The sequence below is a fragment of the Hyperolius riggenbachi genome, chromosome 6 (genome assembly GCF_040937935.1).
Source record: "Hyperolius riggenbachi isolate aHypRig1 chromosome 6, aHypRig1.pri, whole genome shotgun sequence".
Classification (NCBI taxonomy): Eukaryota; Metazoa; Chordata; class Amphibia; order Anura; family Hyperoliidae; genus Hyperolius; species Hyperolius riggenbachi.
Window position 1 is genome coordinate 216,810,155 of NC_090651.1, and position 19,405 is coordinate 216,829,559.

The window sequence follows — 19,405 nt, forward strand, 5'->3', positions numbered from 1 at the left end:
TTAAAGAGGAACTCCAGTGAAAATAATTTAATATAAAAAGGTGCTTAATTTTTACAATAATTATGTATACATGATTTAGTCAGAGTTTGCTCATTGTAAAATCTTTCCTCTCCCAGATTCACATTCTGACATGTATTACATGGTGACATTGTTACTGTGGGCAGATTATGTAGCTGTTCTGGCTTTAACAGACAGCTATAAACAGCCATTTCCTGTGTGTGTCATTGTTACATTGTGGCAGTTTGCCCAGAGTACCGTACGGTACCAGAGCCTCTTGTGGGAGGGGTTTCAGCACAAAATCAGTCATACAGCGCCCCCTGATGGTCTGTTTGTGAAAATCATTATATTTTTCATGTAAAAGTGGGTATCAGCTACTGATTGGGATAAAGTTCAATTCTTGGTCGGAGTTTCTCTTTAAGTTTAATCGTAGTACATGATAATTGGTTATGAACAATTTCCAATCATTTACTATTGCTTTTAATTAGCTTAAATACTAATTTGGTGTTGATTAGTTAAGATTTATCATTTTCTAAAACTCTAAACTTGTTATTCTTTGTTAAGTATATCAAGCCAGAGTACCCCTGGAACCATCAGAAGCACCCCCTGGGGTACGCGTACCACAAAAACATCTTAACAGGTCAAGTTATCTCTGTAAATGACAATTTTTTGATTTTTCTACACACAATTGTCCATTTACAGATATTTCTCCCACCCAGCATGGGTATGTGTAAAAATACACCCCAAAACACATTATACTACTTCTCCTGAGTACGGCGATACCACGTGTGACACTTTTTTGCAGCCTAGGTGCACTAAGGGGCCTAAAGTCCTATGAATACCTTTAGGATTTGTTTCACGGGTCATTTTGAGGCATTTGGTTTCCAGACTACACCTCACAGTTTAGGGCCCCTAAAATGCCAGGGCAGTTTAGGAAGCCCACAAATGACCCCATTTTACAAAGAAGACACCCCAAGGTATTCCGTTAGGAGTATGGTGAGTTCATAGAAGATTTTTTTTTTTTTGGCACAAGTTAACGGAAATTGATTTTTAATGTTTTTTTTCACAAAGTGCCATTTCCACTAACTTGTGACAAAAAATAAAATCTTCTATGAACTCATCATACACCTAATAAAACACCTTGGGGTGTCTTCTTTCTAAAATGGGGTCAATTGTGGGGTTCCTATACTGCCCTGGCATTTTAGGGGCCCAAAACCGTGAGGTGTAGTCTGGAAACCAAATGCCTCAAAATGACTGTTCAGGGGTATAAGCATCTGCAAATTTTGGTGACAGGTGGTCTATGAGGGGCCGAATTTTGTGGAACCGGTCATAAGCAGGGTGGCCTCTTAGATGACAGGTTGTATTGGCACTGAAGTGCAGGAAGCGCAGGATGTTCTCAAATCGTGACCTGGACATGGCAGCAGAGAACATGGGAATGTGATGTATTGGGTGCGTAGACCAATAAGACCGCAATACATTCTTTTTGACTAGACCCATGTTAAGGAGAAGGACCCAAAAATGTTACATTCGGAAACTTGGAGTGGTTTCCACCGAAAAGGTTGGGCATGGTAGCTTCTTGTTCAACAGGTTAATTCAAGCCCCCGCGCAGGGACGGATCTGGGGGGGGGGGGGGGGCAAGCGGGTATCTTGCCCCAGGCGCAGTTTGTTAAATTCTTAAAAAGGCGGCAAAATGAATGGCAGTTTAGGCGCCAAAACCTGACCTTTAGGCGCCAAAACCTGACCTTGCCCCAGGCGCAACTTGTTTTTGATCCGTCCCTCCCTGCCCCCGCGGAGCCAAGAGAGACGTGCTGAACAAGGAAGTAAGATCACGCGCAGCCGAGACCAAAACGGTTCCTGAAGGCAACGGTGACTGTATGATGGGCTTTTTACCAAGAGATTTATAATGTACGCATATATATTTTTTGGGCAGCACGGTGGCGTAGTGGTTAGCTCTCTCGCCTTGCAGCGCTGGGTCCCTGGTTCGAATCCCAGCCAGGGCACTATCTGCAAAGAGTTTGTATGTTCTCTTCGTGTCTGCGTGGGTTTCCTCTGGGCACTCCGGTTTCCTCCCACATTACAAAAACATACAGATAAGTTAATTGGCTCCCCCAAAAAATTGGCCCTAGACTACAGTACTTACACTACATAATATAGACATATGGCAATGGTAGGGAGTAGATTGTGAGCTCCTTTGAGGGACAGTTAGTGACAAGACAATATATATATATACACTGTACAGCGCTGCGTAATATGTCGGCGCTATATAAATACTAAATAATAATAATAATATATTTTAGGCGAGAAGCTTTTATTAAATTCGTTTTACACATGATGAGGTTTTTATTTTTTGCATGTCTATTGATGCAAGTTACGACGTTGAGAGATATGCAAGTTTAAAGAAGCTATCTGGTGGGGATCCAGAGGGGGTGTGTGAACCCTATTCCCTGGTGCAGAGGCGGCCTTAGAGTATGGGGCGAGAGTCATATGCGGGGCCTAGAGACATATGCTGTGGATACACACACACACGCACACACTGTGGAAACACACACTCTGTATAGGTTAGATAGGTAGGTGCCCCGCAGTAGAGTTTAGATAGGTAGGTGCCTGCAGTATAGGTTAGATAGGTAGGTGCCCCGCAGTATAGATTGGATAGGTGACTGCAGTATAGATTATAGGTGCCTGCAGTACAGATTAGATAGGTAGGTGCTCTGCAGTATAGATTGGATAGGTGACTGCAGTATAGATTATAGGTGCCTGCAGTACAGATTAGATAGGTAGGTGCTCCTCAATATACATTAGATAGGTTCCTGCAGTACAGATTAGATAGGTAGGTGCTCCTCAATATACATTAGATAGGTTCCTGCAGTACAGATTAGATAGGTAGGTGCTCTGCAGTATAGATTGTATAGGTGACTGCAGTATAGATTATAGGTGCCTGCAGTACAGATTAGATAAGTAGGTGCTCTGCTGTATAGATTGGATAGGTGACAGCAGTATAGATTATAGGTGCCTGCAGTACAGATTAGATAGGTAGGTGCCCCGCAATATAGATTAGATAGGTTCCTGCAGTACATATTAGATAGGTAGGTGCTCTGCAGTATAGATTGGATAGGTGACTGCAGTATAGATTATAGGTGCCTGCAGTACAGATTAGATAGGTAGGTGCCCCGCAATATAGATTAGATAGGTTCCTGCAGTACAGATTAGATAGGTAGGTGCTCTGCTGTATAGATTGGATAGGTGACTGCAGTATAGATTATAGGTGCCTTCAGTACAGATTAGATAGGTAGGTGCTCTGCAGTATAGATTGGATAGGTGACTGCAGTATACATTATAGGTGCCTGCAGTACAGATTAGATAGGTAGGTGCTCTGCAGTATAGATTGGATAAGTGACTGCAGTATAGATTATAGGTGCCTGCAGTACAGATTAGATAGGTTGGTGCCCCGCAATATAGATTAGATAGGTTACTGCAGTACAGATTAGATAGGTAGGTGCTCTGCAGTATAGATTGGATAGGTGACTGCAGTATAAATTATAGGTGCCTGCAGTACAGATTAGATAGGTAGGTGCTCTGCAGTATAGATTGGATAGGTGACTGCAGTATAGATTATAGGTGCCTGCAGTACAGATTAGATAGGTAGGTGCCCCGCAATATAGATTAGATAGGTTCCTGCACTACAGATTAGATAGGTAGGTGCTCTGCTGTATAGATTGGATAGGTGACTGCAGTATAGATATAGGGGCCTTCAATACAGATTAGATAGGTAGGTGGTCTGCAGTATAGATTAGATAGGTGCCCGCAGTATAGATTAGATAGCTGCCCGCAGTATAGATTAGATAGGTGCCCGCAGTATAGATTAGATAGGTGCCCGCAGTATAGATTAGATAGGTAGGTGCCCTGCTGCAGTATAGATTAAATAGCTGCCCGCAGTATAGAATAGATAGGTTCCCGCAGTATAGATTAGATAGGTAGGTGCCCTGCAGTATAGATTAGATAGGTAGATGACCCGCTGTATAGATTAGATAGGTGCCTGCAGTATAGATTAGATAGGTAGGTGCCCTGCAGTACAGGTTAGATAGGTAGGTTCCTTGAGTAAAGGTTAGATTGGCAAGTGGCTGCAGTGGTGGGGAGAGCGGGCACTGAAGTTAAAACTCACATTTCTTCTGCCAATCATCGCAGCTTCCATCTCCTACCTGTCCCGGCATCTGTGTATTGGTAACAGCGCCCCCTGTGGTGACATGCGGTCACATCATCACAGGGGAGCGCTGTTACCAATACATCATATGCTGGGAGAGGAGGAGATGGAAGCTGCGATGATCAGCGGAAGAAATGTGAGTTTTAACAATGCCTGCTCTCCCCACCGTCGCAGAGGGTGCGGGGAATCTTCAGGCACAGGGCCTAGGACGATTGCCCCACTTGCCAGCCCCAAAGGCTGGCTCTGCCTGGTGGAAGTGATTGCTGGCACTGCTGGTGCGATTTGTGTGCGGTTCTTGGGAGCACATAGGTGGAAAGCAGCAATATACAGACATCCTGCACTATGATGTGTTTTTTTCTCTGATATCTTTTACATTTAAAGGTGTAGATACGTCCTGAAGATTCAAGTGTTCTTGGATTGGCGGTTGCGTATTGTGTGGCATAACGGTTGGTCTCAGCCACAATTAAGTCTTAGAGAGCAGCAGTGATCAGAAAAAAAAAATTCTGTCACTGCGGTGGGGCGGGTGAGGGTTTGGCCGGTTGATCAGAAGCCTGCAGGGGGCAGATTAGGGCCTGATCTGATGGATAGGCGTGCTAGGGGGTGACAGGTGGTGATTAATGGGTGTCTCAGGGGGTGATTAGAGGGGAGAGTAGATGCAATCAATGCACTGGGGAGGTGATCGGAAGGGGGTCTGAGGGGGATCTGAGGGTTTGGCCGAGTGATAAGGAGCCCACACAGGGCAAATTAGGTCCTGATCTGATGGGTAGGTGTGCTAGGGGGTGACAGGAGGTGATTGATGGGTGTCTCAGGGTGTGATTAGAGGGGGGAATAGATGCAAGCAATGCACTGGGCAGGTGATCAGGGAGGGTCTGAGGGCGATCTGAGGGTGTGGGTGGGTAATTGGGTGCCCGCAAGAGGCAGATTAGGGTCTAATCTGATAGGTAGCAGTGGCAGGTGGTGACGGGATGATTGATAGGTGATCAGGGTGTGATTGGAGGGAAGAATAGATGCAAGCAATGCACTGGCGAGGTGATCAGGGGGGGTCTGAGGGCGATCTGAGGGTGTGGGCGGGTGTTTGGGTGCCCGCAAGGGGCAGGTTAGGATCTGATCTGATGGGTAGCAGTGACAGGTGGTGACGGGGTGATTGATAGGTGATCAGGGTGTGATTGGAGGGGAGAATAGATGCAAGCAATGCACTGGCGAGGTGATCAGGGGGGTCTGAGGGTGATCTGAGGGTGTGGGCGGGTGTTTGCCCGCAAGGGGCAGATTAGGGTCTGATCTGATGGGTAGCAGTAACAGGTGGTAACAGGGGGTGACGGGGTGATTGATAGGTGATCAGGGTGTGATTAGAGGGGAGAATAGATGCAAGCAATGCACTGGCGAGGTGATCAGGGGGGGGGGGTCTGAGGGTGATCTGAGGGAGTGGGCGGGTAATTGGGTGCCCGCAAGGGAAAGATTAGGGTCTGATCTGATGGGTAGCAGTGACAGGGGGTGATTGAAGGGTGATTGATGGGTGATCAGTGGGTGATTAGAGGGGAGAACCGATGTAAACAATGCAATTGGGAGGTGATATAAGGTAGAGTGACCAGACGTCCCGGATTGCCCGGGACGCGTCCCGGATTCGGGATATGATGTCCCAGGCAGCATGAGGTCCCGGGAAACGTCCCGCTTTCAGCAGCAGGACGTCCCGGCCTCGGGACTCTGGCCACTCTATCCTCATGAACTGGCAGCGGCGTCTATAGACGCCGTGCCAGTTCATTGCCCGCAGCCCCGCTCCAGCCTCCTTAGTCTTCCGTTGTTTTGACACCGGCAGGTGAACAGGGCTACGGCAAGATGGCTGCTGAAGCCCTGTACTGGAGACTATTTGTGTCTCCAGTACAGGGCTTCGGGCGCCATCTTGCCGTAGCCCTGTCAGCGCGGGAGACGAGCAGGAGGAAGGTGGTCCCGGGAGCAGCGCGCCAGAGGCCGGAGACTTCTGCCAGGTGAGTAAATGCTTTTTCCAGGTGAAATGTTTGCCCACATTGCATTTATTTTCTGGTGAAATGTTTGCTCCCATTGCGTTTCTTTTCCAGGTGAAATGTTTGCCCGCATTGCGTTTCTTTTCTGGTGAAATGTTTGCCCGCATTGCGTTTCTTTTCTGGTGAAATGTTTGCCCGCATTGTGTATTTTTTTCTGGTGAAATGTTTGCCCGCATTGCGTTTTTTTTCTGGTGAAATGTTTGCCCGCATTGCGTTTATTTTCTGGTGAAATGTTTGCCCGCGTTGCGTTTATTTTCTGGTGAAATGTTTGCCCGCATTGCGTTTCTTTTCCAGGTGAAATGTTTGCCCGCATTGCGTTTCTTTTCCAGGTGAAATGTTTGCCCACATTGCGTTTCTTTTCTGGTGAACTGTTTGCCCGCATTGCGTTTCTTTTCTGGGGAAATGTTTGCCCGCATTGCGTTTCTTTTCTGGGGAAATGTTTGCCCGCATTGCGTTTCCTTTCTAGGGAAATGTTTGCCCGCATTGCGTTTCTTTTCTGGGGAAATGTTTGCCCGCATTGCGTTTCTTTTCTGGGGAAATGTTTGCCCGCATTGCGTTTCTTTTCTGGTAAAATGTTTGCCCGCATTGCGTTTCTTTTCTGGTGAAATGTTTGCCCGCATTGCGTTTATTTTGTACTGACATGTTGCCCGCATTGCGTTTATTTTGTATTGACATGTTTGCCCGCACTGCGTTAATTTTCTGGTGAAATGTTTGCCTGCATTGCATTTATTATATGGTGAAATGTTTGCCCGCATTGCGTTAATTTTCTGGTGAAATGTTTGCCCGCATTGCGTTTATTTTGTACTGACATGTTGCCTGCATTGCGTTTATTTTGTACTGACAAGTTTGCCCGCATTGCGTTTATTTTGTACTGACATGTTGCCCGCATTGCGTTTATTTTGTACTGACATGTTTGCCCGCATTGCGTTTATTTTGTACTGACATGTTTGCCCGCATTGCGTTTATTTTGTACTGAGATGTTGCCCGCATTGCATTTATTTTATACTGACATGTTGCCCGCATTGCGTTTATTTTGTGCTGACATGTTGCCCATTGCGTTTATTTTCTGGTGTCCGGGGTAACTGTTACTGCATTTATTATTTAATGGTCATAGATGGCTATGTTTGCTGCTTTGTGGTTACGGTATACTATTAGCATCACGCAGTTTCTGCACACCCATGATGCAAAGTCTCGTTTGTCCACATCATGGCGTAAACACTGCTTTCTTATGCCTCGCTGTTACATCATTATGTTAGCTCCGCCCATACAATGTCATGGCCACGCCCAGCCCCCCCCCCATTCTTCGTCGCTGCGCGCTCCTCAGTCCTCCCCACTTTTCGCCGCCCCCCCCTCCCCGCTCCCCCCCCCTCCCCATCCCAGGTTGGACCCACAAAAATCTGGTCACTCTATCTAAGGGAGGGTCTGCAGGTGATCTGAGGGTGTGGACGGGCGATCAGGTGCCCGCAAGGGGCAGGTTAGGGTCTGATCTGATTGGTGGAAGTGACAGGTGGTGATGGGATGATTGATGGGTGATCGACATGTGATCAGTGGGTGATTACAGGGGAGAATAGATGTATACAGTACACAAGGGGGGGGGGGTCTTGGGAGGATCTGAGGGGGTGGGTTGTTCAGGAGCCCCAGGGGGCAGTTTAGGACCTGATCTAAAATATAGCATTGACAGATAGTGACAGGGGGTGATTGATGGGTGATTAGAGGGGTGATTGGGTGCAAACAGTGGTCTGAGGGGGTGATCAGGGGGGGTCTGAGGCAGAGGCGGGACAAGGTCCTTCAGCACCCAAGGCTGAGACAGCAAAGTGCGCCCCTCCATCCCTGCCACCCCAGCCTTCACACACTGATTGCTATTAGACTAATAGGTGCCCTAGGCCCCCAACCTCCTGAACACCTTAATATCTAGTTACCTGGCTTGCAGTCACTGTCATGTATCCCCTTTTCTTATTTCTTTCTGCTTCAAACACAATTGGGAATGACAGCTGAATGAATTGTGCGCCCCCTCCTACACTGCGCCCTGAGGCTGGAGCCTCTCCAGTCTCTGCCTCTGCCTCGACTCGGCCCTGGTCTGAGGGGTGCTGTGGGTGAACAGGGGGCAGGGAGGGCAGGACCAGTGTGCTTGGGTGCATACATACACAGCTGCCTCCTACCCTGGTGGTCCCTCGATCACTCCCCCAGTGTTGCCTAATGCCGGCGGATGCGCGCGATCCCCGGCTGTTCAGTCCCCCAGGTGCCGCCGGTGTTAGTCGGTCCTGGGGGTGCCACTTAGTAGTGGGCGGTAGGCAAGTGGTTAAAGTGTACCAGAGACGTCATAACCTAAAGATTTGATACTTACCTGGGGCTTTCTCCAGCTCCATAAGAACATCTGAGTCCCTCCCCGTTGTCCCACTTTTTGCCGTTCAGCCGCAATCGCGTCATTTGGGGTCTTCTCAGTGGCGGACACAGCCAGCAGTGGGCCCCTGTGCAAAATATCAATTGTGGGCCCCCCTGACCTGCGGCGCACTAAGCAAAAAATGGGCGTGGCTATAACCTGCGGCACGCTTTGTAAAACATGGGTGTGGATAGAACCTGCGGCGCAAAAAATGGGCGTGGCAATAACCGGATAAGGGCGGAGCTAACTGTAATTTAAAGTGATCCCGGGGTGAGAGTGATATGGAGGCTGCCATATTTATTTCCTTTTAAACAATACTAGTTGCCTGGCGGCCCTGCTGATCTATTTTGCTGCAGTAATAAACTGAATTACACCAGCAACAAGCATGCAGCTTAATCTTCTCAGTTCTGACAATATTGTCAGAAACCCCTGACCTGCTGCATGCTTGTTCAGGGTCTATGGTTGAAAGAATAAGAGGCAGAGGACCAGAACGGCAACCAGGCAACTGGTATTGCTTAAAAGGAGAGAAATATGGCAGCCTCCATATTATTCTCACCTCAGGTTCCCTTGAAAAGTGCAACGCAAAGACAGTGGGCCCAAGTTTTGGTGACCCTTTCCCCAGAAAAGTCACGTAATTGTGCAGGTTTTCTCAAGAAAATACACATAATGTGAGCAGATTTGCCCAGAAAATACATTCAATCATGTTGGCAGATTTGCCCAGAAAATACATTCAATCATGTCGGCAGATATGCCCAGAAAATACGTGCAATGATGTCGGCAGATATGCCCAGAAAATACGTGCAATGATGTCGGCAGATATGCCCAAAAAATACGTGCAATGATGTCGGCAGATATGCCCAGAAAATACGTGCAATGATGTCGGCAGATATGCCCAGAAAATACGTGCAATCATGTAGGCAGATATGCCCAGAAAATACGTGCAATCATGTCAGCAGATATGCCCAGAAAATACGTGCAATCATGTCAGCAGATATGCCCAGAAAATACGTGCAATCATGTCGGCAGATATGGCCAGAAAATACGTGCAATCATGTCGGCAGATATGCCCAGAAAATACGTGCAATGATGTCGGCAGATATGCCCAGAAAATACGTGCAATGATGTCTGCAGATATGCCCAGAAAATACGTGCAATGATGTCGGCAGATATGCCCAGAAAATACGTGCAATGATGTCGGCAGATATGCCCAGAAAATACGTGCAATGATGTCGGCAGATATGCCCAGAAAATACGTGCAATGATGTCGGCAGATATGCCCAGAAAATACGTGCAATCATGTCGGCAGATATGCCCAGAAAATAGGTGCAATCATGTCGGCAGATATGCCCAGAAAATACGTGCAATCATGTCGGCAGATATGCCCAGAAAATACGTGCAATCATGTCGGCAGATATGCCCAGAAAATACGTGCAATCATGTCAGCAGATTTGCCCAGAAAATACGTGCAATCATGTCGGCAGATTTGCCCAGAACATACATGCAATCATGTGGCAGACCTGCCCAGAACATACACGCAATCATGTGGCAGACCTGCCCAGAACATACACCTGCTAAAATAAATAATTAAAAAAACCATTTACTCACCTGCAGCAGCAGACCTCCTGTCCCAGCCTCCATCCGGCGCGCGAAAATACGTGCAATCATGTCGGCAGATATGCCCAGAAAATACGTGCAATCATGTCAGCAGATTTGCCCAGAAAATACGTGCAATCATGTCGGCAGATTTGCCCAGAACATACATGCAATCATGTGGCAGACCTGCCCAGAACATACACGCAATCATGTGGCAGACCTGCCCAGAACATACACCTGCTAAAATAAATAATTAAAAAAACCATTTACTCACCTGCAGCAGCAGACCTCCTGTCCCAGCCTCCATCCGGCGCGCAGTTCCCATGGGTGGTTGGGTGGATAGGTAGCCTGGTGGGTGAGTGGGTAGGTAGCCTGGTGGGTAGGTAGGTAGGCAGCCAGGTAGGTAGGTAGGTAGCCCTTAGCCGGGTGGGTAGGTAGCCTGGTGGGTGGCTGGGTAGCCGGGTGGGTGGGCAGCCTGGTGGGTGGCTGGGTAGGCGGGTGGGTAGGTAGCCTGGTGGGTGGGTAGGTGGGTGGGTAGGTAGCTGGGTGGGTGGGTGGGTAGGTAGGTAGCCTGGTGGGTCTTTAGGTAGGTAGCCTGGTGGGTTGGTAGGTAGCCGGGTGGGTAGGTAGCCGGGTGGGTGGGTAGGTAGGTAGCCTGGTGGGTGGGTAGGTAGCCAGGTGGGTGTGTAGGTAGCCGGGTGGGTGCTTAGGTAGCCGGGTAGGTAGCCGGGTGGGTGATTAGGTAGCCGGGTAGGTAGCCGGGTGGGTGGTTAGGTAGCCGGGTAGGTAGCCGGGTGGGTGGTTAGGTAGCCGGGTGGGTGGTTGGGTAGCCGGGTGGGTAGGTAGCCGGTTGGGTGGTTAGGTAGCCGGGTAGGTAGCCGGGTGGGTAGGTAGCCGAGTGGGTGGTTAGGTAGCCGGGTAGGTAGCGGGGTGGGTAGGTAGCCGGCAGGGTGGTTAGGTAGCCGGGTAGGTAGCCGGGTGGGTAGGTAGCCGGGTGGGTGGTTAGGTAGCCGGGTGGGTGGGTAGCCGGGTGGGTGGTTAGGTAGCCCGGTAGGTAGCCGGGTGGGTGGTTAGGTAGCCGGGTGGGTGGTTAGGTAGCCGGTTAGGTAGCCGGGTGGGTGGGTAGCCGGGTGGGTGGTTAGGTAGCCGGGTAGGTAGCCAGGTGGGTGTGTAGGTATCCGGGTGGGTAGGTAGCCGGGTGGGTGGTTAGGTAGCCGGGTAGGTAGCCGGCAGGGTGGTTAGGTAGCCGGGTAGGTAGGTAGCCGGGTGGGTAGCCGGGTGGGTGGTTAGGTAGCCGGGTGGGTGGTTAGGTAGCCGGGTGGGTGGGTAGCCGGGTGGGTGGTTAGGTAGCCGGGCAGGTAGCCGGGTGGGTAGCCAGGTGGGTGGTTAGGTAGCCGGGTGGGTAGGTAGTCGGGTGGGTGGTTAGGTAGCCGGGTAGGTAGCCGGGTGGGTAGGTAGCCGGGTGGGTGGTTAGGTAGCCGGGTAGGTAGCCGGGTGGGTGTGTAGGTATCCAGGTGGGTAGGTAGCCGGGTAGGTAGCCGGCAGGGTGGTTAGGTAGCCGGGTAGGTAGCCGGGTGGGTGGTTAGGTAGCGGGGTAGGTAGCCGGGTGGGTACGGTAGCCGGGTGGGTGGATAGCTATCCGGGTGGGGGGCCCGACTCCTATCCTCCCTCCCTCACCTCGGGGGGCCCTCCTCCCGGTATGCGCGGCGGCCGGCGGGAGAGCAGAAAATACAGGAAGTCTACGGGGCTGCAGCAGACGCTAGAGGCAGCTGCTGCTTGGTCTCCGATATGTCTCCAAGTTTGTATACTGCTCGCTACTTCCTGGTTTAGTAGCGAGCAGTATACAGAGTTGAAGACAGGGGAGACCAAGCGGCAGCTGCCTCTAGCGTCTGCTGCAGCCCTGGAGACTTCTTGTATTTTCCGCTCTCTGCCGCATGAGGGGGGGCCCGAGGTGAGGGGGAGGACAGGAGTCAAGGCCCCCCAGGTTAAAAAAAAATAAAAGGTAAAATTAAAAAAAAAAACCAACAATACTTAATGGGCCCCTGAAGCAGCGGAACTTCAGGGGCCCTCGTGCTGCGGCACGGCCTGCACGGCCGTATGTCCGCCACTGGGTCTTCTTCTTATGCGCAAAGGTCATGAGCTTGCGCAGAAGACCCCGACTGACGCTACTTAGCCAGTTACCGGGAGCTGATCATGGCTGAATGCCAGACCGCAGGAGGATGGCGAGGGACTCAAATGTTCTTATGGGGCTGGAGGAAGCCCCAGGAAAGTATCAAATCTTTAGGTTATGCTGTCTCTGGTTAGCTGTGAGAACCAGAGGCTTAACAAAGCAACTGCCCTTGCAGTGAGAACCATCCTTCGCACAAGAGGCTGAATTGCTCTTGCAGTGTGAACTAGCCCAGCCCTTACAGAAAAGGCTGAACATGCAGCTCCGCTGCTCGTCGAGCACTTCAGCCTGCTGTGGCTACAAGTGTCAAATGCATGCAGCTGACAGCATTTGTATAACCACGTGTCATTGAGACACGTCGTGCAGTGCACAGAAGCAGCAGCCAGGTGGTGAATTTGCCGCCTTCCGCCTCCTATGTGAAACTGAAAGAGACTGTAGATAGCAGAGGGACTGTCCATTTCTAGTGAAATAGGACACAGCAGCCATTTCAATTACAGGTTTGTTTTTAGCCACTTCAGGATATGCTCGTTTTAATCCAGTTTTATTAAGGACACAAAAGAAGCAATAAAACTCTAACACGATTCGCCGTCACCGCCAGAAAGGAATTTATTCTACGCTATAAAATCACAAAACTCCTTACAGGTTTTTTTTTTTTTTTAAAGAAATGATTCACCGGCGGCTTCCGTTGATCTGACTTGTGCCTGGGCGCTGTGGCCAGCAGATGGCAGTGTGCATAGGTATTTCCTCTGACATTCCAGCACTGCCGCCCTGCTGCTATGAGAGCTGCTATTGGGGTGTGAATGTTCCAGACGCCGTTATTTATCAGCACTGGGTGCTGTAATGTTAATTTTTACCTCCTCAGTCTCTACATCCTGGGTTTTCAGACGCTGTCATGAATAAGTGCTTTATCCCGGTAGGATGGAATTCTGCGGAACGGTACGGCTTAATAAATAAGAGATAATTATTATAATCAGAATAAACAGAGCCTTTGTCTCGGAGTGTCTGATCCGCAAACATCTAAGTGGTAAATATTAATGTTCGGAGGCGCTGCCGTTCAGCCTTTATTTGAGTTCTAATAGCTGAGAGGCGGCTTTGTTAACAACTGTTTCTGGAGTTGTAAATCTCTTGCTCTTTTGCCAGGGCTGAATTGGTCTGAGGAGCTTGCACTCTACAGGAGCCTAGACTGCCATGAGGCGCAAACTGATATGATAGATGAAACACAGAATCTGTATCATATAATACTGGCGATATATACGTGTTTTCCAAGTAGCAGCTTGAAAATGTAGCGTGAGGCTTTATTCACATCTAAAATCGCAATCGCTGAGGCTAGCGTTTTGCGATTTTGTGAATGATTGTTTTTTCCCCTCCCGGCACTTTGCTTCGCATTACGATTTTTTTTTTGTAAAACACTTTTGTTATTTTGGAAGTGAGCTCTTTGACCCGGAAAATAATAAATGTATGCGTGAACGCAATTGTCGCATAAAGCAATTTTGTGAGCGTTTTGCATTTTTCCTATACCTTCTATTGTAGCAATATTGCCCTAAAATGGTACGGGCAGCGCTTTGCTGAGTGGAAAGCAGATGAAACACGCGGATATGAACTATCCCATAAGGATTCATTGCACAAGCCATTTTAGGGCGTTTTTTAAAATCGCAGGTGCTCAAAAAAAAAACGCAAAACGCCCTATGGTGTGAACGAGCCCTAAATGAAAATACAATTTATGATTGCTTAGCAAAAACAGTAGAAGCACGTATTCTAGTTTGAGTGGAAGAGCTGTACATACACTACAAAGATTTTGTATATGTTACGGCCAGAACCCGAAGTTTGGCCAGAACTAGAAGTGGCCGGCCACTTCGGGTTCTGGCCGGCCAATGTGCGAACTGGCCGCTGCGCTGCGGCCAATGTGAGAAATGCAACAATTCCTGTATGGTTAATGTTATGTTGTGGCCGCAGCGCAGCAGGCAAATTTGTATCACATCTTAGTTTATTCAATGAAATTAAGCCTCCGGCTTTTTCTCTGCCTCTCTCCTCCCCCCGCCTCTCTCTCCTCCCCCCGCCTCTCTCTCCTTCTCTTATGGGCAGCCGGTGGGGACACGCGTGTCCAGGAGAGTCGTTCGTCGCGGCAGGAGAGCAGAGCGGGGAGGCTGCAGACATTGCTTCTGCCAGCACCCGCTCTGCAAGAACGGCAGGATTCCCTGCCGCGACGAACGACTCCGGAGGGACACGCGTGTCCCCGCCCGGCTGCCCATAGGAGAGCGAGAGAGGCGGGGGGGAGGAGGAGAGAGAGGCAGAGGAGGAGAGAGAGGCAGATAAAAAAGGCAGTTCGCACATTGTCGCCGGCTTAATTTCATTGAATAAAGTAAGATGTGATACATTTGCCCGTTGCGCTGCGGCCACAACATAACATTAACCTTACAGGAATTGTTGCATTTCTCACATTGGCCGCAGCGCAGCGGCCAGTTCGCACATTGGCCGGCCAGAACCCGAAGTGGCCGGCCACTTCTAGTTCTGGCCAAACTTCGGGTTCTGGCCGTAACATATAAAAAAAAAAAATCATTTATGAGGTACAGGGTATCCATTAGAGCTATGAGTGAAAAGCACAGCTGAACTCTCAGGGCTGGCTCACACAAGCCTTCAGGCTCATTTCAACTAGAACCGAATGCATCCCAAATCTGCAGCTTTTCCCCGCATGCGAGTCGCACACCGCAACGCTGACTATCCTGTCAATAGCATGCCATCTGTACTGCATGCCGGAGCGATTCTGGATGGCACACTGCAGTTTATTTCAGCATGCACCTGAATCGTTATAGCACTGCATGGGGGGGTCCAACTAAGCAGTGTGGGAGTGACACCACGCTGCGGGGGGAGGTTAGTGGTGAGGTCCAGCTGAGCGGCGTGGGAGTGATACCACCCTGGGGGGGGGGGGGGGGAGGTTAGTGGCGAGGTCTAATTGAATTACATTAAAGAGAATCTGTATTGTTAAAATCGCACAAAAGTAAACATACCAGTGCGTTAGGGGACATCTCCTATTACCCTCTGTCACAATTTCACCGCTCCTCGCCGCATTAAAAGTGGTTAAAAACAGTTTTAAAAAGTTTGTTTATAAACAAACAAAATGGCCACCAAAACAGGAAGTAGGTTGATGTACAGTATGTCCACACATAGAAAATACATTCATACACAAGCAGGCTGTATACACCCTTCCTTTTGAATCTCAAGAGATCATTTGTGTGTTTCTTTCCCCCTGCAGCTATCTTCCACTGAAGTGTCAGGCTGTTTCTTCCTGCAGAGTGCAGACAGCTCTGCCTGTATGTAATTCCTCAGTATGTGAAAGCCCAGCCGGCTCAGAGGAGGATTTATCCAGCTTGTAAAAGATAATAGAGTAGAGAGAAGCTGCACTAATCTAAATAACACACAGCAGTGTGCAGAGAGGGGCCTGGAGGGGGGAGATGCATCACAGAACCACAACACTGAAGAACGTGGCAGCCTTCCAGACACAGGCTGACAAGTCTGACAAGAGAGAGATAAGTTGATTTATTACAGAGATGGTGATAGTAGAACGCGCTGCAGTAAGCCAAAACACATTAGAATAGCTTTTGGAACTTGTAGGATGATAAAAAAACAGGATGCAATCTTTGTTACGGAGTCTCTTTAAATCCGGTACGTATTTAAAGGAATACTGTAGGGGGGGTCGGCGGAAAATGAGTTGAACTTACCCGGGGCTTCTAATGGTCCCACGCAGACATCTTGTGCCCGCGCAGCCACTCCCCGATGCTCCGGCCCCGCCTCCGGTTCACTCCTGGAATTTCAGACTTTAAAGACTGACAACCACTGCGCCTGTATTGCCGTGTCCTCGCTCCCGCTGATGTCACCAGGAGTCTTCTGCGCAGGCATACACCATACTGGGCCTGCGCAGGAAGCTCCTGGTGCCATTAGCGGGAGCGAGGACATGGCAATACAGGCGCAGTGGTTTTCAGACTTTAAAGTCAGAAATTTCAGAAGTGAACCGGAGGCGGGGCCGGAGCATCGGGGAGTGGCTGCGCAGGCACAGGGTGTCTGCATGGGACCATTAGAAGCCCCGGGTAACTTCAACTCGTTTTCCCCCGACCCCTACAGTATTCCTTTAACCCTGCTCCTGTATCATTAAGACAGATCCTGTCATGGCAGGCTCTGTCTTTCTTTGCTATACATACGGCCAGGCTATTAGTTAGGGAGGATTATGGGAAAGGCAGTTAGGGCTCGTTTCCACTATTGCGGTTAGTGCGGTTAGTGCAGCTAATCCAGACTTCAGTCAGAGCACCTGATCTGCATGCTTGTTGAGGGTCTGTGGCTAAAAGTATTAGGGCTCGTTTCCACTATTGCGGTGCGGAATCGCCTGGATTCCACCACTGATGAAATCGCATGCGGATGCGATTCTGCATGCGGTTTTTGCCGCGAATTCCCATAGGTGAGGGTATATGCGATTTTAACCATGTCACTGCCTGTGTGAATTTACATTGGTACCTATGCGAATTCGCTGCAAAAAACGCATGGGGAAAACGCATGCGATTTCCCTATTAAATACATTGTGTGCGATTCGCCTGCATTCCACACGCAGGCGAATTCTGCAGGGTGTTCCGTGCAGATTTTCTCCGCACAATAAAACGCTCCCGCAGACGCATAAGTGGAAACAGGCCCATTCACTTATATTGTCTATGCGAATCCGCATACGCAAGACGCATGCGGATTCGCAATAGTGGAAACGGGGCCATAGCCAGGATATTTTCAAGTTGTGTGAGGAAATCAGAGCCCCTGGAGAAAGCACTCACAGATATGCGCAAAGTGTCTGTAATCCTTTTCATAAGTTCTGAAAGACTTACCAAATCTTCTCAAGAGATACTGCGCTCCACTGGAAATACCACACTCACAGAGACAGGGGATCACAATTACAAGAGGTTCACCTCAATCAGTAATACTTTATCAATCACTGCACATACTTCAGTCCCTGTAAAATCATAAAATGCATATAGTGCCCAGTACTGCTTATATCAAGTTATAGCTAGCACCAGTCGTGACGCACACCTGGGGGTAGTTCCACCACCTTGAGAGGGAAATGTAACAAAAACCCCCTTCGTGCCCGCACTCCCTGAAAGAGCGTCTTGCTCTATTTCATATCACACCCACACTGCTGAATGAGTCACCTCCGTGACTCATTCAGGGGCCCCTGAATGAGTCACGGAGCGTGACGAAACGCGTAGGGCGGAGTCGGAGGAGCGCATTGACGTCACCCGGAAGCAGGACGAGCAGTGGAAGCGAGTGGCTCTGTACTATGCGCGGTGGAGCCGAGACTTGTAACCATCTAACTGTAAGCCTGCAGGATGCTTTTATTCCAATAAATGGATTAGTGATCTACATCTGCTTCATTCTCCTTGGCTGGCAAAGCAGTGTGGGTGTGATATGAAATAGAGCAAGACACTCCTTCGGTGAGTGCGGACACGAAGGGGGATTTGTTACTTTTCCCTCTTAAGGTGGTGGCACTACCCCCAGGTGTGCATCACGAGGTGCTAGCTATAGCTTGATATAAGCAGTACTGGGCACTATTTGCATTTTATGATTTTACAGGGATTGAAGTATGCGCCGTGATTGATACAAGTATAAGTTCTGAAAGAAGAGGACATTTGTAAAGATGGAGTCTAAAGTGTCTCAATAGGGAGGGACCACTGCAGAGGATGGTTCCTCCTTCTGAACCCCACATCAATTCTAATATTTTCTCTCCTGATTGTGTAATCTTTCTTCCAGTTCTGCCTCTTATAACCCTAGAATGCCTTCTGACTATTCAGTACACACAGCCAATCCTCTGTGTTGTCAGAAAGATGTCATATCAGAAGCAGCAGCTGGTAATAGACAATGTGATGATTTTAGAATACATAGAAATAATGTGCTTATTTTAGAATACACATGATTTCCAGGAAGACAATTTGTCCACATCCTCGCTGTAAGCTGGTCATAAAATACCCAGACATTGGTTCTCATCCAGCAGTGTAGTGCAATGCATTTATTACTACAGAATGAATTCTTTATGCCATATTTATTGCTGTATCATGATTATTGCACCCCATATTCACTACACCCCATATTTACTGCCATAGCATGAATTCTACGCACCATATTTCCTGTCATTCCTTTAATTCTTTATCCCATATTTACTGCCTGGCCATGAATTCTGCACCCTATATTTATTACCAGTCCATGATTTCTGCATCCTATACATATTGTTATACCATGAGGGGCTGAGGCAAAAGGCTATCCAATACTGCTATCTGGAATGGTACACACGGCTACCCAGTACTTTTATCTGAGCAGCACAAAGGGTTCACAATACTGCTGCCTGGGGGAATTCTTTTATTTGAGGGTACAGAGCTACTTAGTTCTTACACCTAGGGGGTATATAGACTTAATTATTGCATCTGGAATCACCTGGCTATTTAAACCTACAGTGAAGTAAAAGTGGGCAGTTTAACTTGGGGCTTTCCTCCAGCCCCATGCAATCCTTCTGTGCTCTCCTTGTCATTCCCCTCTCCTCTGTTCAGCACCCTTATGACAGCTCGAGGCTGCTGTGCGCCTCCTGACTGCACTCCCGTGGAGAGGAGCATTCTGCATTTTCAAAGTACATAAAAATTGCTACTGCGCATGTGCAGAATTTGCATGGTCATAGGAGCACTATCAAGGAGGTGCCCGGGCCACACATGGACAGTAGCCAGCGACTGGTCCAGTCGCCCAGCTTTCAGAGTGGCGTTGAAGCTGAACGGAGGAGCGTGGAATGACGGCGAGGCACAGAAAGAGCCCCAGGAAAGTTAAACCATTCACTTTCATTCTACTTTAGGTACCCTTTAAATGTCATCTAAGTACACATGGCAGCACCTCTGTTAGCTCAGAAGCAAGAAATCAGTACATTTCTTGCTAACTGCAAAGGCGTTTCAGTGGAACTCCAGGGCTCTTTGAGGATTCTGCAGGGGTCCACTGGCACTTTGCCCTGCTGTGACAGAGACTTCAGGATGGTTGTTGGCTATGCT

General features: G+C 48.8%; 1 protein-coding gene across 3 annotated transcripts in view; it reads left to right on the top strand.

Annotated features, from left to right (window-relative positions):
* Window positions 1-19,405, top strand: part of NTM (neurotrimin) — a 1,373,850-nt gene that overhangs the window by 675,529 nt on the left and 678,916 nt on the right. The window contains exon 1 of one of the 3 annotated variants that reach the window (XM_068240419.1): window positions 13,269-13,289. The exons of the other annotated variants lie outside the window; for them this stretch is intronic. The gene's annotated coding sequence lies outside the window, so the exon portion shown is untranslated. Of the gene's footprint in view, window positions 1-13,268; window positions 13,290-19,405 lie in introns of those variants that run through there. 3 annotated transcript variants of the gene reach the window in all.